Genomic DNA, 13327 nt, shown 5'->3' on the forward strand with positions numbered 1-13327 from the left:
GTAAAACCGCTCTAATCCGGCTGAAACGTCGATATATGCAATAAAAACAGAACTTCTCCCTTTCCAATATCTTACTCAGTATTTTCACGAGAAACAAATAGTTGATTGAAAGTGAAGTGTTTAAGGTTAATTTCGAATCAATTATGTGTATGCATCATTTTTATCGTATATTTAATGAATTAATAGCAATAAACTGAAAATTCACAAAAACGTGGAAAAACAGCAAAATGTTGCCTAATTCGATGATATTTTGTTTATATCACATAAAGGAAAAGGGGATGATAAACGTCAAAATATTGCTGAATTCGATGATTTTTAGTACGAAACAAAATGCAAGAAAACTTGCTAAAATGCAATATTATTCGAAAATCTGAGATTTGAAGGCCAATTCACATACCGTGATACTACATGAAATAGTATGAAATATTGGTAAAAATTAATATATTTACGTAATATCAAACTACATGAAAAACGTGAAAAAGTCACTATTACACCAAATTTGAGGATTTTAACTTCGAATCATAGAGCGAGGTTTCGTATTATTTAGATCCATGAAAAGACATATGACAATGTTGTTTCCAATACAAATGATAAAAATCAATGTGTTTTCATTAGAATTAACTAAAATGTTCCTGATTTTCCGTTTATATTACCGATGGAAGATGTACACGTAAAACCGTTCTAATCCGGCTGAAACGTCGATATATGCAATAAAAACAGAACTTCTCCCTTTTCAATATCTTACTCTGTATTTTAACGAGAAACAAATAGATGATTGAAAATGAAGTATTTAAGGTTATTTTCTGATCAATTATGTGTTTGCATAATTTTTATCGTATATTTATGAATTAATAACAATAAACTGAAAATTCACAAAAACGTGGAAAAACGGCAAAATATTGCCTAATTCCATGATATTTTGTTTAAATCACATAAAGGAAAAGTGGATTCTGAAGGTCAAATATTGCTAAATTCGATGATTTTTAGTACAAAACAAAATGCAAGAAAACTTGCTTAAAAATGCAAAATTTTGAAATTCTGAGATTTGAAACCCAAATCACATATCGTGAGAAAACATGAAGTAGTATCGAAATATTGGTAAAAACGAATATATATACGTAAAAACACACTACATGAAAAACGTGAAAAAGTCACTATTACACCAAATTTGAGGATTTTAACTTCGAATCATAGAGCGAGGTTTCGTATTATTTAGATCCATGAAAAGACATATGACAATGTTGTTTCCAATACAAATGATAAAAATCAATGTGTTTTCATTAGAATTAACTAAAATGTTACTGATTTTCCGTTTATATTACCGAAAAAAGATGTACACGTTAAACCGCTCTAATCCGGCTGAAACGTCGATATATGCAATAAAAACAGAACTTCTCTCCTTTTCAATATCTTACTCAGGATTTTAACGAGAAACAAATAGTTGACTGAAAATAAAGTATTGAAGGATATTATCTAATCAATTATGTGTTTGCATCATTTTTATCGTATATTTAATGAATTAATAAGAATAAACTGAATATTCACAAAAACGTGGAAAAACAGCAAAATATTGCAAAATTCGATGATATTTTGTTTATATCACATAAATAAAAAGGGGATGATAAACGTCAAAATATTGCTGAATTCGATGGTTTTTAGTACGAAACAAAATGCAAGAAAACTTGCTTAAAATGCAACATTATGCGAAAATCTGAGATTTGAAGGCCAAATCACATATCGTGATACTACATGAAATAGTATCGAAATATTGGTAAAAATGAATATATTTACATAATATCAAACTACATGAAAAACGTGAAAAAGTCATTATTATGCCAAATTTGAGGATTTTAACTTCGAATCATAAAGCGAGGTTTCGTATTTTTTACACCCTAGAAAAGACGTATAAAGATGTTGCTTCCAATACAAATGATAAAAATCAATGTGTTCGCATTAAAATTAACTAAAATGTTCCTGATTTTCGGTTTATATTACCGATGGAAGATGTACACGTAAAACCGTTCTAATCCGGCTGAAACGTCGATATATTCAATAAAAACTGAACTTCTCCCCTTTTCAATATCTTACTCAGTATTTTAACGAGAAACAAATAGATGATTGAAAATTAAGTATTTAAGGTTATTTTCTGATCAATTATGTGTTTCCATAATTTTTATCGTATATTTCATGAATTAATACCAATAAACTGAAAATTCACAAAAACGTGGAAAACGGCAAAATATTGCCTAATTCGATGATATTTTGTTTAAATCACATAAAGGAAAAGGGGATGATAAAGGTCAAAATATTGCTAAATTCGATGATTTTTAGTACAAAACAAAATGTAAGAAAACTTGCTTAAAAATGCAAAATTTGCGAAATTCTGAGATTTGAAACCCAAATCACATATCGTGAGAAAACATGAAGTAGTATCGAAATATTGGTAAAAACGAATATATATACGTAAAATCACACTACATGAATAACGTGAAAAAAGTCACTATTATCATATTTGAGGATTTTGACTTCAAATCATTGAGCGATGTTTCGTATTATTTAGATCCAAGAAAAGATATATGATATATGATATCTTACTCAGTATTTTCACGAGAAACAAATAGTTGATGGAAAATGAAGGTGTTTAAGGTCTCAAATACAAATGATAAAAATCAATGTGTTTTCATTAGAATTAACTAAAATGTTGCTGATTTTCCGTTTATATTACCGAAGGAAGATGTACACGTAAAACCGCTCTAATCCGGCTGAAACGTCGATATATGCAATAAAAACAGAACTTCTCCCCTTTCCAATATCTTACTCAGTATTTTCACGAGAAACAAATAGTTGATTGAGAGTGAAGTGTTTAAGGTTAATTTCGAATCAATTATGTGTATGCATCATTTTTATCGTATATTTAATGAATTAATAGCAATAAACTGAAAATTCACAAAAACGTGGAAAAACAGCAAAATGTTGCCTAATTCGATGATATTTTGTTTATATCACATAAAGGAAAAGGGGATGATAAACGTCAAAATATTGCTAAATTCGATGATTTTTAGTACGAAACAAAATGCAAGAAAACTTGCTAAAAATGCAATATTATTCGAAAATCTGAGATTTGAAGGCCAATTCACATACCGTGATACTACATGAAATAGTATTGAAATATTGGTAAAAATGAATATATTTACGTAATATCAAACTACATGAAAAACGTGAAAAAGTCACTATTATACCAAATTTGAGGATTTTAACTTCGAATCATTGAGCGAGGTTTCGTATTATTTAGATCCAAGAAAAGACATATGACAATGTTGTTTCCAATACAAATGATAAAAATCAATGTGTTTTCATTAGAATTAACTAAAATGTTCCTGATTTTCCGTTTATATTACCGATGGAAGATGTACACGTAAAACCGTTCTAATCCGGCTGAAACGTCGATATATGCAATAAAAACAGAACTTCTCCCCTTTTCAATATCTTACTCAGGATTTTAACGAGAAACAAATAGTTGACTGAAAATGAAGTATTGAAGGATATTATCTAATCAATTATGTGTTTGCATCATTTTTATCGTATATTTAATGAATTAATAACAATAAACTGAATATTCACAAAAACGTGGAAAAACAGCAAAATATTGCAAAATTCGATGATATTTTGTTTATATCACATAAATGAAAAGGGGATGATAAACGTCAAAATATTGCTGAATTCGATGGTTTTTAGTACGAAACAAAATGCAAGAAAACTTGCTTAAAATGCAATATTATGCGAAAATCTGAGATTTGAAGGCCAAATCACATATCGTGATACTACATGAAATAGTATCGAAATATTGGTAAAAATGAATATATTTACATAATATCAAACTACATGAAAAACGTGAAAAAGTCAATATTATGCCAAATTTTAGGATTTTAACTTCGAATCATAAAGCGAGGTTTCGTATTTTTTACACCCTAGAAAAGACGTATAAAGATGTTGCTTCCAATACAAATGATAAAAATCAATGTGTTCGCATTAAAATTAACTAAAATGTTCCTGATTTTCGGTTTATATTACCGATGGAAGATGTACACGTAAAACCGTTCTAATCCGGCTGAAACGTCGATATATTCAATAAAAAAAGAACTTCTCCCCTTTTCAATATCTTACTCAGTATTTTAACGAGAAACAAGTAGATGATTGAAAATTAAGTATTTAAGGTTATTTTCTGATCAATTATGTGTTTCCATAATTTTTATCGTATATTTCATGAATTAATACCAATAAACTGAAAATTCACAAAAACGTGGAAAAACGGCAAAATATTGCCTAATTCGATGATATTTTGTTTAAATCACATAAAGGAAAAGGGGATGATAAAGGTCAAAATATTGCTAAATTCGATGATTTTTAGTACAAAATAAAATGTAAGAAAACTTGCTTAAAAATGCAAAATTTGCGAAATTCTGAGATTTGAAGGCCAAATCACATATAGTGATACTACATGAAATAGTATCGAAATATTGGTAAAAACGAATATATTTACGAAATATCAAACTACATGAAAAACGTGAAAAAGTCACTATTATACCAAATTTGAGGATTTTAACTTCGAATCATAAAGCAAGGTTTCGTATTATTTAGATCCAAGAAAAGACATTTGACAATATTGTTTCCAATACAAATGATAAAAATCAATGTGTTTCATTAGAATTAACTAAAATACTCATGATTTTACGTTTATATTACCGATGGAAGATGTACACGGAAAACCGCTCTATTCCGGCTAAAATGTCGATATATGCAATGAAAACCGAACTTCTCTTCTTTTCAATATCTTACTCAGAATTTTAACGAGAAACAAATAGTTGATTTAAAATGAAGTATTTAAGGATATTATCTAATCAATTATGTGTTTGCATCATTTTTATCGTATATTTAATGAATTAATAACAATAAACTGAATATTCACAAAAACGTGGAAAAACAGCAAAATATTGCCTAATTCGATGATATTTTGTTTATATCACATAAAGGAAAAGGGGATGATAAACGTCAAAATATTGCTGAACTCGATGATTTTTAGTTCAAAACAAAATGCAAGAAATCTTGCTTAAAATGCAATATTATGCGAAAATCTGAGATATGAAGGCCAAATCACATATCGTGATACTACATGAAGTAGTATCGAAATATTGGTAAAAATGAATATATTTACGTAATATCAAACTACATGAAAAACGTGAAAAAATCCCGTATACAGGTATAAGACCGTTATGCCAAATTTGAGGATTTTAACTTCGAATCATAAAGCGACGTTTCGTTATTTTTTAGACCCTAAAAAAAGACGTATAAAGATGTTGCTTCCAATACAAATTATAAAAATCAATGTGTTTTCATTAAAATTAACTAAAATGTTCCTGATTTCGGTTTATATTACCGATGGAAGATGTACACGTAAAACCGCTCTAATCCAGCTGAAACGTCGATATATGCAATAAAAACAGAACTTCTCCTCTTTTCAATATCTTACTCAGTATTTTAACGAGAAACAAATAGTTGATTGAAAATGAAGTATTTAAGGTTAGTTTCTAATCAATTATGTGTTTGCATCATTTTATCGTATATTTAATGAATTAATAACAATAAACTGAATATTCACAAAAACGTGGAAAAACAGCAAAATATTGCCTAATTCGATGATATTTTGTTTATATCACATAAAGGAAAAGGGGATGATAAAAGTCAAAATATTGCTGAATTCGATGATTTTTAGTACGAAACAAAATGCAAGAAAACTTGCTTAAAATGCAATATTATGCGAAAATCTGATATTTGAAGGCCAAATCACATACCGTGATACTACATGAAATAGTATCGAAATATTGATAAAAATGAATATATTTACGTAATATCAAACTACATGAAAAACGTGAAAAAGTCATTATTATGCCAAATTTGAGGATTTTAACATCGAATCATAAAGCGACGTTTCGTTATTTTTAGACCCTAAAAAAAAACGTATAAAGATGTTGCTTCCAATACAAATGATAAAAATCAATGTGCTTTCATTAAAATTAACTAAAATGTTCCTGATTTTCGGTTTATATTACCGATGGAAGATGTGCACGTAAAACCGTTCTAATCCGGCTGAAACGTCGATATATGCAATAAAAACAGAACTTCTCCCCTTTTTAATATCTTACTCTGTATTTTAACGAGAAACAAATAGATGATTGAAAATGAAGTATTTAAGGTTATTTTCTGATCAATTATGTGTTTGCATTTTTTATCGTATATTTATGAATTGATAACAATTAACTGAAAATTCACAAAACGTGGAAAAACGGCAAAATATTGCCTAATTCCATGATATTTTGTTTAAATCACATAAAGGAAAAGTGGATTCTAGAGGTCAAAATATTGGTAAATTCGATGATTTTTAGTACAAAACAAAATGCAAGAAAACTTGCTTAAAAATGCAAAATTTGTGAAATTCTGAGATTTGAAACCCAAATCACATATCGTGAGAAAACATGAAGTAGTATCGAAATATTGGTAAAAACGAATATATATACGTAAAAACACACTACATGAATAACGTAAAAAAAGTCACTATATTATCATATTTGAGGATTTTGACTTCAAATCATTGAGCGATGTTTCGTATTATTTAGATCCAAGAAAAGATATATGATATATGATATCTTACTCAGTATTTTCACGACAAACAAATTGTTGATTGAAAATGAAGGTGTTTAAGGTCTCAAATACAAATGGTAAAAATCAATGTGTTTTCATTAGAATTAACTAAAATGTTACTGATTTTCCGTTTATATTACAGAAAAAAGATGTACACGTAAAACCGCTCTAATCCGGCTGAAACGTCGATATATGCAATAAAAACAGAACTTCTCCCCTTTCCAATATCTTACTCAGTATTTTCACGAGAAACAAATAGTTGATTGAAAATGAAGTGTTAAGGTTAATTTCGAATCAATTATGTGTATGCATCATTTTTATCGTATATTTAATGAATTAATAGCAATAAACTGAAAATTCACAAAAACGTTGAAAACAGCAAAATGTTGCCTAATTCGATGATATTTTGTTTATATCACATAAAGGAAAAGGGGATGATAAACGTCAAAATATTGCTGAATTCGATGATTTTTAGTACGAAACAAAATGCAAGAAAACTTGCTAAAAATGCAATATTATTCGAAAATCTGAGATTTGAAGGCCAATTCACATACCGTGATACTACATGAAATAGTATTGAAATATTGGTAAAAATGAATATATTTACGTAATATCAAACTACATGAAAAACGTGAAAAAGTCACTATTATACCAAATTTGAGGATTTTAACTTCGAATCATAGAGCGAGGTTTCGTATTATTTAGATCCAAGAAAAGATATATGACAATGTTGTTTCCAATACAAATGATAAAAATCAATGTGTTTTCATTAGAATTAACTAAAATGTTCCTGATTTTCCGTTTATATTACCGATGGAAGATGTGCACGTAAAACCGTTCTAATCCGGCTGAAACGTCGATATATGCAATAAAAACAGAACTTCTCCCCTTTTCAATATCTTACTCTGTATTTTAACGAGAAACAAATAGATGATTGAAAATGAAGTATTTAAGGTTATTTTCTGATCAATTATGTGTTTGCATAATTTTTATCGCATATTTATGAATTAATAACAATTAACTGAAAATTCACAAAAACGTGGAAAAACGGCAAAATATTGCCTAATTCCATGATATTTTGTTTAAATCACATAAAGGAAAAGTGGATTCTAAAGGTCAAAATATTGGTAAATTCGATGATTTTTAGTACGAAACAAAATGCAAGAAAACTTGCTTAAAAATGCAAAATTTGTGAAATTCTGAGATTTGAAACCCAAATCACATATCGTGAGAAAACATGAAGTAGTATCGAAATATTGGTAAAAACGAATATATATACGTAAAAACACACTACATGAATAACGTAAAAAAAGTCACTATATTATCATATTTGAGGATTTTGACTTCAAATCATTGAGCGATGTTTCGTATTATTTAGATCCAAGAAAAGATATATGATATATGATATCTTACTCAGTATTTTCACGACAAACAAATAGTTGATTGAAAATGAAGGTGTTTGAGGTCTCAAATACAAATGGTAAAAATCAATGTGTTTTCATTAGAATTAACTAAAATGTTACTGATTTTCCGTTTATATTACCGAAAAAAGATGTACACGTAAAACCGCTCTAATCCGGCTGAAACGTCGATATATATGCAATAAAAACAGAACTTCTCCCCTTTCCAATATCTTACTCAGTATTTTCACGAGAAACAAATAGTTGACTGAAAATGAAGTGTTTAAGGTTAATTTCGAATCAATTATGTGTATGCATCATTTTTGTCGTATATTTAATGAATTAATAGCAATAAACTGAAAATTCACAAAAACGTGGAAAAACAGCAAAATGTTGCCTAATTCGATGATATTTTGTTTATATCACATAAAGGAAAAGGGGATGATAAACGTCAAAATATTGCTGAATTCGATGATTTTTAGTACGAAACAAAATGCAAGAAAACTTGCTAAAAATGCAATATTATTCGAAAATCTGAGATTTGAAGGCCAATTCACATACCGTGATACTACATGAAATAGTATTGAAATATTGGTAAAAATGAATATATTTACGTAATATCAAACTACATGAAAAACGTGAAAAAGTCACTATTATACCAAATTTGAGGATTTTAACTTCGAATCATCGAGCGAGGTTTCGTATTATTTAGATCCAAGAAAAGACATATGACAATGTTGTTTCCAATACAAATGATAAAAATCAATGTGTTTTCATTAGAATTAACTAAAATGTTCCTGATTTTCCGTTTATATTACCGATGGAAGATGTACACGTAAAACCGTTCTAATCCGGCTGAAACGTCGATATATGCAATAAAAACAGAACTTCTCCTCTTTTCAATATCTTACTCTGTATTTTAACGAGAAACAAGTAGATGATTGAAAATGAAGTATTTAAGGTTATTTTCTGATCAATTATGTGTTTGCATAATTTTTATCGTATATTTATGAATTAATAACAATAAACTGAAAATTCACAAAAACGTGGAAAAACAGCAAAATATTGGAAAATTCGATGATATTTTGTTTATATCACATAAATGAAAAGGGGATGATAAACGTCAAAATATTGCTGAATTCGATGGTTTTTAGTACGAAACAAAATGCAAGAAAACTTGCTTAAAATGCAATATTATGCGAAAATCTGAGATTTGAAGGCCAAATCACATATCGTGATACTACATGAAATAGTATCGAAATATTGGTAAAAATGAATATATTTACATAATATCAAACTACATGAAAAACGTGAAAAAGTCATTATTATGCCAAATTTGAGGATTTTAACTTCGAATCATAAAGCGAGGTTTCGTATTTTTTACACCCTAGAAAAGACGTATAAAGATGTTGCTTCCAATACAAATGATAAAAATCAATGTGTTCGCATTAAAATTAACTAAAATGTTCCTGATTTTCGGTTTATATTACCGATGGAAGATGTACACGTAAAACAGTTCTAATCCGGCTGAAACGTCGATATATTCAATAAAAACTGAACTTCTCCCCTTTTCAATATCTTACTCAGTATTTTAACGAGAAACAAATAGATGATTGAAAATTAAGTATTTAAGGTTATTTTCTGATCAATTATGTGTTTCCATAATTTTTATCGTATATTTCATGAATTAATACCAATAAACTGAAAATTCACAAAAACGTGGAAAAACGGCTAAATATTGCCTAATTCGATGATATTTTGTTTAAATCACATAAAGGAAAAGGGGATGATAAAGGTCAAAATATTGCTAAATTCGATGATTTTTAGTACAAAACAAAATGTAAGAAAACTTGCTTAAAAATGCAAAATTTGCGAAATTCTGAGATTTGAAACCCAAATCACATATCGTGAGAAAACATGAAGTAGTATCGAAATATTGGTAAAAACGAATATATATACGTAAAATCACACTACATGAATAACGTGAAAAAAGTCACTATATTATCATATTTGAGGATTTTGACTTCAAATCATTGAGCGATGTTTCGTATTATTTAGATCCAAGAAAAGATATATGATATATGATATCTTACTCAGTATTTTAACGAGAAACAAATAGTTGATGGAAAATGAAGGTGTTTAAGGTCTCAAATACAAATGATAAAAATCAATGTGTTTTCATTAGAATTAACTAAAAAAATCAATGTGTTTTCATTAGAATTAACTAAAATGTTGCTGATTTTCCGTTTATATTACCGAAGGAAGATGTACACGTAAAACCGCTCTAATCCGGCTGAAACGTCGATATATGCAATAAAAACAGAACTTCTCCCCTTTCCAATATCTTACTCAGTATTTTCACGAGAAACAAATAGTTGATTGAAAGTGAAGTGTTTAAGGTTAATTTCGAATCAATTATGTGTATGCATCATTTTTATCGTATATTTAATTAATTAATAGCAATAAACTGAAAATTCACAAAAACGTGGAAAAACAGCAAAATGTTGCCTAATTCGATGATATTTTGTTTATATCACATAAAGGAAAAGGGGATGATAAACGTCAAAATATTGCTAAATTCGATGATTTTTAGTACGAAACAAAATGCAAGAAAACTTGCTAAAAATGCAATATTATTCGAAAATCTGAGATTTGAAGGCCAATTCACATACCGTGATACTACATGAAATAGTATTGAAATATTGGTAAAAATGAATATATTTACGTAATATCAAACTACATGAAAAACGTGAAAAAGTCACTATTATACCAAATTTGAGGATTTTAACTTCGAATCATAGAGCGAGGTTTCGTATTATTTAGATCCAAGAAAAGACATATGACAATGTTGTTTCCAATACAAATGATAAAAATCAATGTGTTTTCATTAGAATTAACTAAAATGTTCCTGATTTTCCGTTTATATTACCGATGGAAGATGTACACGTAAAACCGTTCTAATCCGGCTGAAACGTCGATATATGCAATAAAAACAGAACTTCTCCCCTTTTCAATATCTTACTCTGTATTTTAACGAGAAACAAATAGATGATTGAAAATGAAGTATTTAAGGTTATTTTCTGATCAATTATGTGTTTGCATAATTTTTATCGTATATTTATGAATTAATAACAATAAACTGAAAATTCACAAAAACGTGGAAAAACGGCAAAATATTGCCTAATTCCATGATATTTTGTTTAAATCACATAAAGGAAAAGTGGATTCTAAAGGTCAAATTATTGCTAAATTCGATGATTTTTAGTACAAAACAAAATGCAAGAAAACTTGCTTAAAAATGCAAAATTTGTGAAATTCTGAGATTTGAAACCCAAATCACATATCGTGAGAAAATATGAAATAGTATCGAAATATTGGTAAAACGAATATATATACGTAAAAACACACTACATGAATAACGTAAAAAAAGTCACTATATTATCATATTTGAGGATTTTGACTTCAAATCATTGAGCGATGTTTCGTATTATTTAGATCCAAGAAAAGATATATGATATATGATATCTTACTCAGTATTTTCAAGAGAAACAAATAGTTGATTGAAAATGAAGGTGTTTAAGGTCTCAAATACAAATGATAAAAATCAATGTGTTTTCATTAGAATTAACTAAAATGTTACTGATTTTCCGTTTATATTACCGAAAAAAGATGTACACGTAAAACCGCTCTAATCCGGCTGAAACGTCGATATATGCAATAAAAACAGAACTTCTCTCCTTTTCAATATCTTACTCTGGATTTTAACGAGAAACAAATAGTTGACTGATAATGAAGTATTGAAGGATATTATCTAATCAATTATGTGTTTGCATCATTTTTATCGTATATTTAATGAATTAATAACAATAAACTGAATATTCACAAAAACGTGGAAAAACAGCAAAATATTGGAAAATTCGATGATATTTTGTTTATATCACATAAATGAAAAGGGGATGATAAACGTCAAAATATTGCTGAATTCGATGGTTTTTAGTACGAAACAAAATGCAAGAAAACTTGCTTAAAATGCAATATTATGCGAAAATCTGAGATTTGAAGGCCAAATCACATATCGTGATACTACATGAAATAGTATCGAAATATTGGTAAAAATTAATATATTTACATAATATCAAACTACATGAAAAACGTGAAAAAGTCATTATTATGCCAAATTTGAGGATTTTAACTTCGAATCATAAAGCGAGGTTTCGTATTTTTTACACCCTAGAAAAGACGTATAAAGATGTTGCTTCCAATACAAATGATAAAAATCAATGTGTTCGCATTAAAATTAACTAAAATGTTCCTGATTTTCGGTTTATATTACCGATGGAAGATGTACACGTAAAACAGTTCTAATCCGGCTGAAACGTCGATATATTCAATAAAAACTGAACTTCTCCCCTTTTCAATATCTTACTCAGTATTTTAACGAGAAACAAATAGATGATTGAAAATTAAGTATTTAAGGTTATTTTCTGATCAATTATGTGTTTCCATAATTTTTATCGTATATTTCATGAATTAATACCAATAAACTGAAAATTCACAAAAACGTGGAAAAACGGCAAAATATTGCCTAATTCGATGATATTTTGTTTAAATCACATAAAAGAAAAGGGGATGATAAAGGTCAAAATATTGCTAAATTCGATGATTTTTAGTACAAAACAAAATGTAAGAAAACTTGCTTAAAAATGCAAAATTTGCGAAATTCTGAGATTTGAAGGCCAAATCACATATAGTGATACTACATGAAATAGTATCGAAATATTGGTAAAAACGAATATATTTACGAAATATCAAACTACATTAAAAACGTGAAAAAGTCACTATTATTCCAAATTTGAGGATTTTAACTTCGAATCATAAAGCAAGGTTTCGTATTATTTAGATCCAAGAAAAGACATTTGACAATATTGTTTCCAATACAAATGATAAAAATCAATGTGTTTCATTAGAATTAACTAAAATACTCATGATTTTACGTTTATATTACCGATGGAAGATGTACACGTAAAACCGCTCTATTCCGGCTAAAATGTCGATATATGCAATAAAAACCGAACTTCTCTCCTTTTCAATATCTTACTCAGAATTTTAACGAGAAACAAATAGTTGATTTAAAATGAAGTATTTAAGGATATTATCTAATCAATTATGTGTTTGCATCATTTTTATCGTATATTTAATGAATTAATAACAATAAACTGAATATTCACAAA

This window comes from Procambarus clarkii, chromosome 56 (genome assembly GCF_040958095.1).
Source record: "Procambarus clarkii isolate CNS0578487 chromosome 56, FALCON_Pclarkii_2.0, whole genome shotgun sequence".
Classification (NCBI taxonomy): Eukaryota; Metazoa; Arthropoda; class Malacostraca; order Decapoda; family Cambaridae; genus Procambarus; species Procambarus clarkii.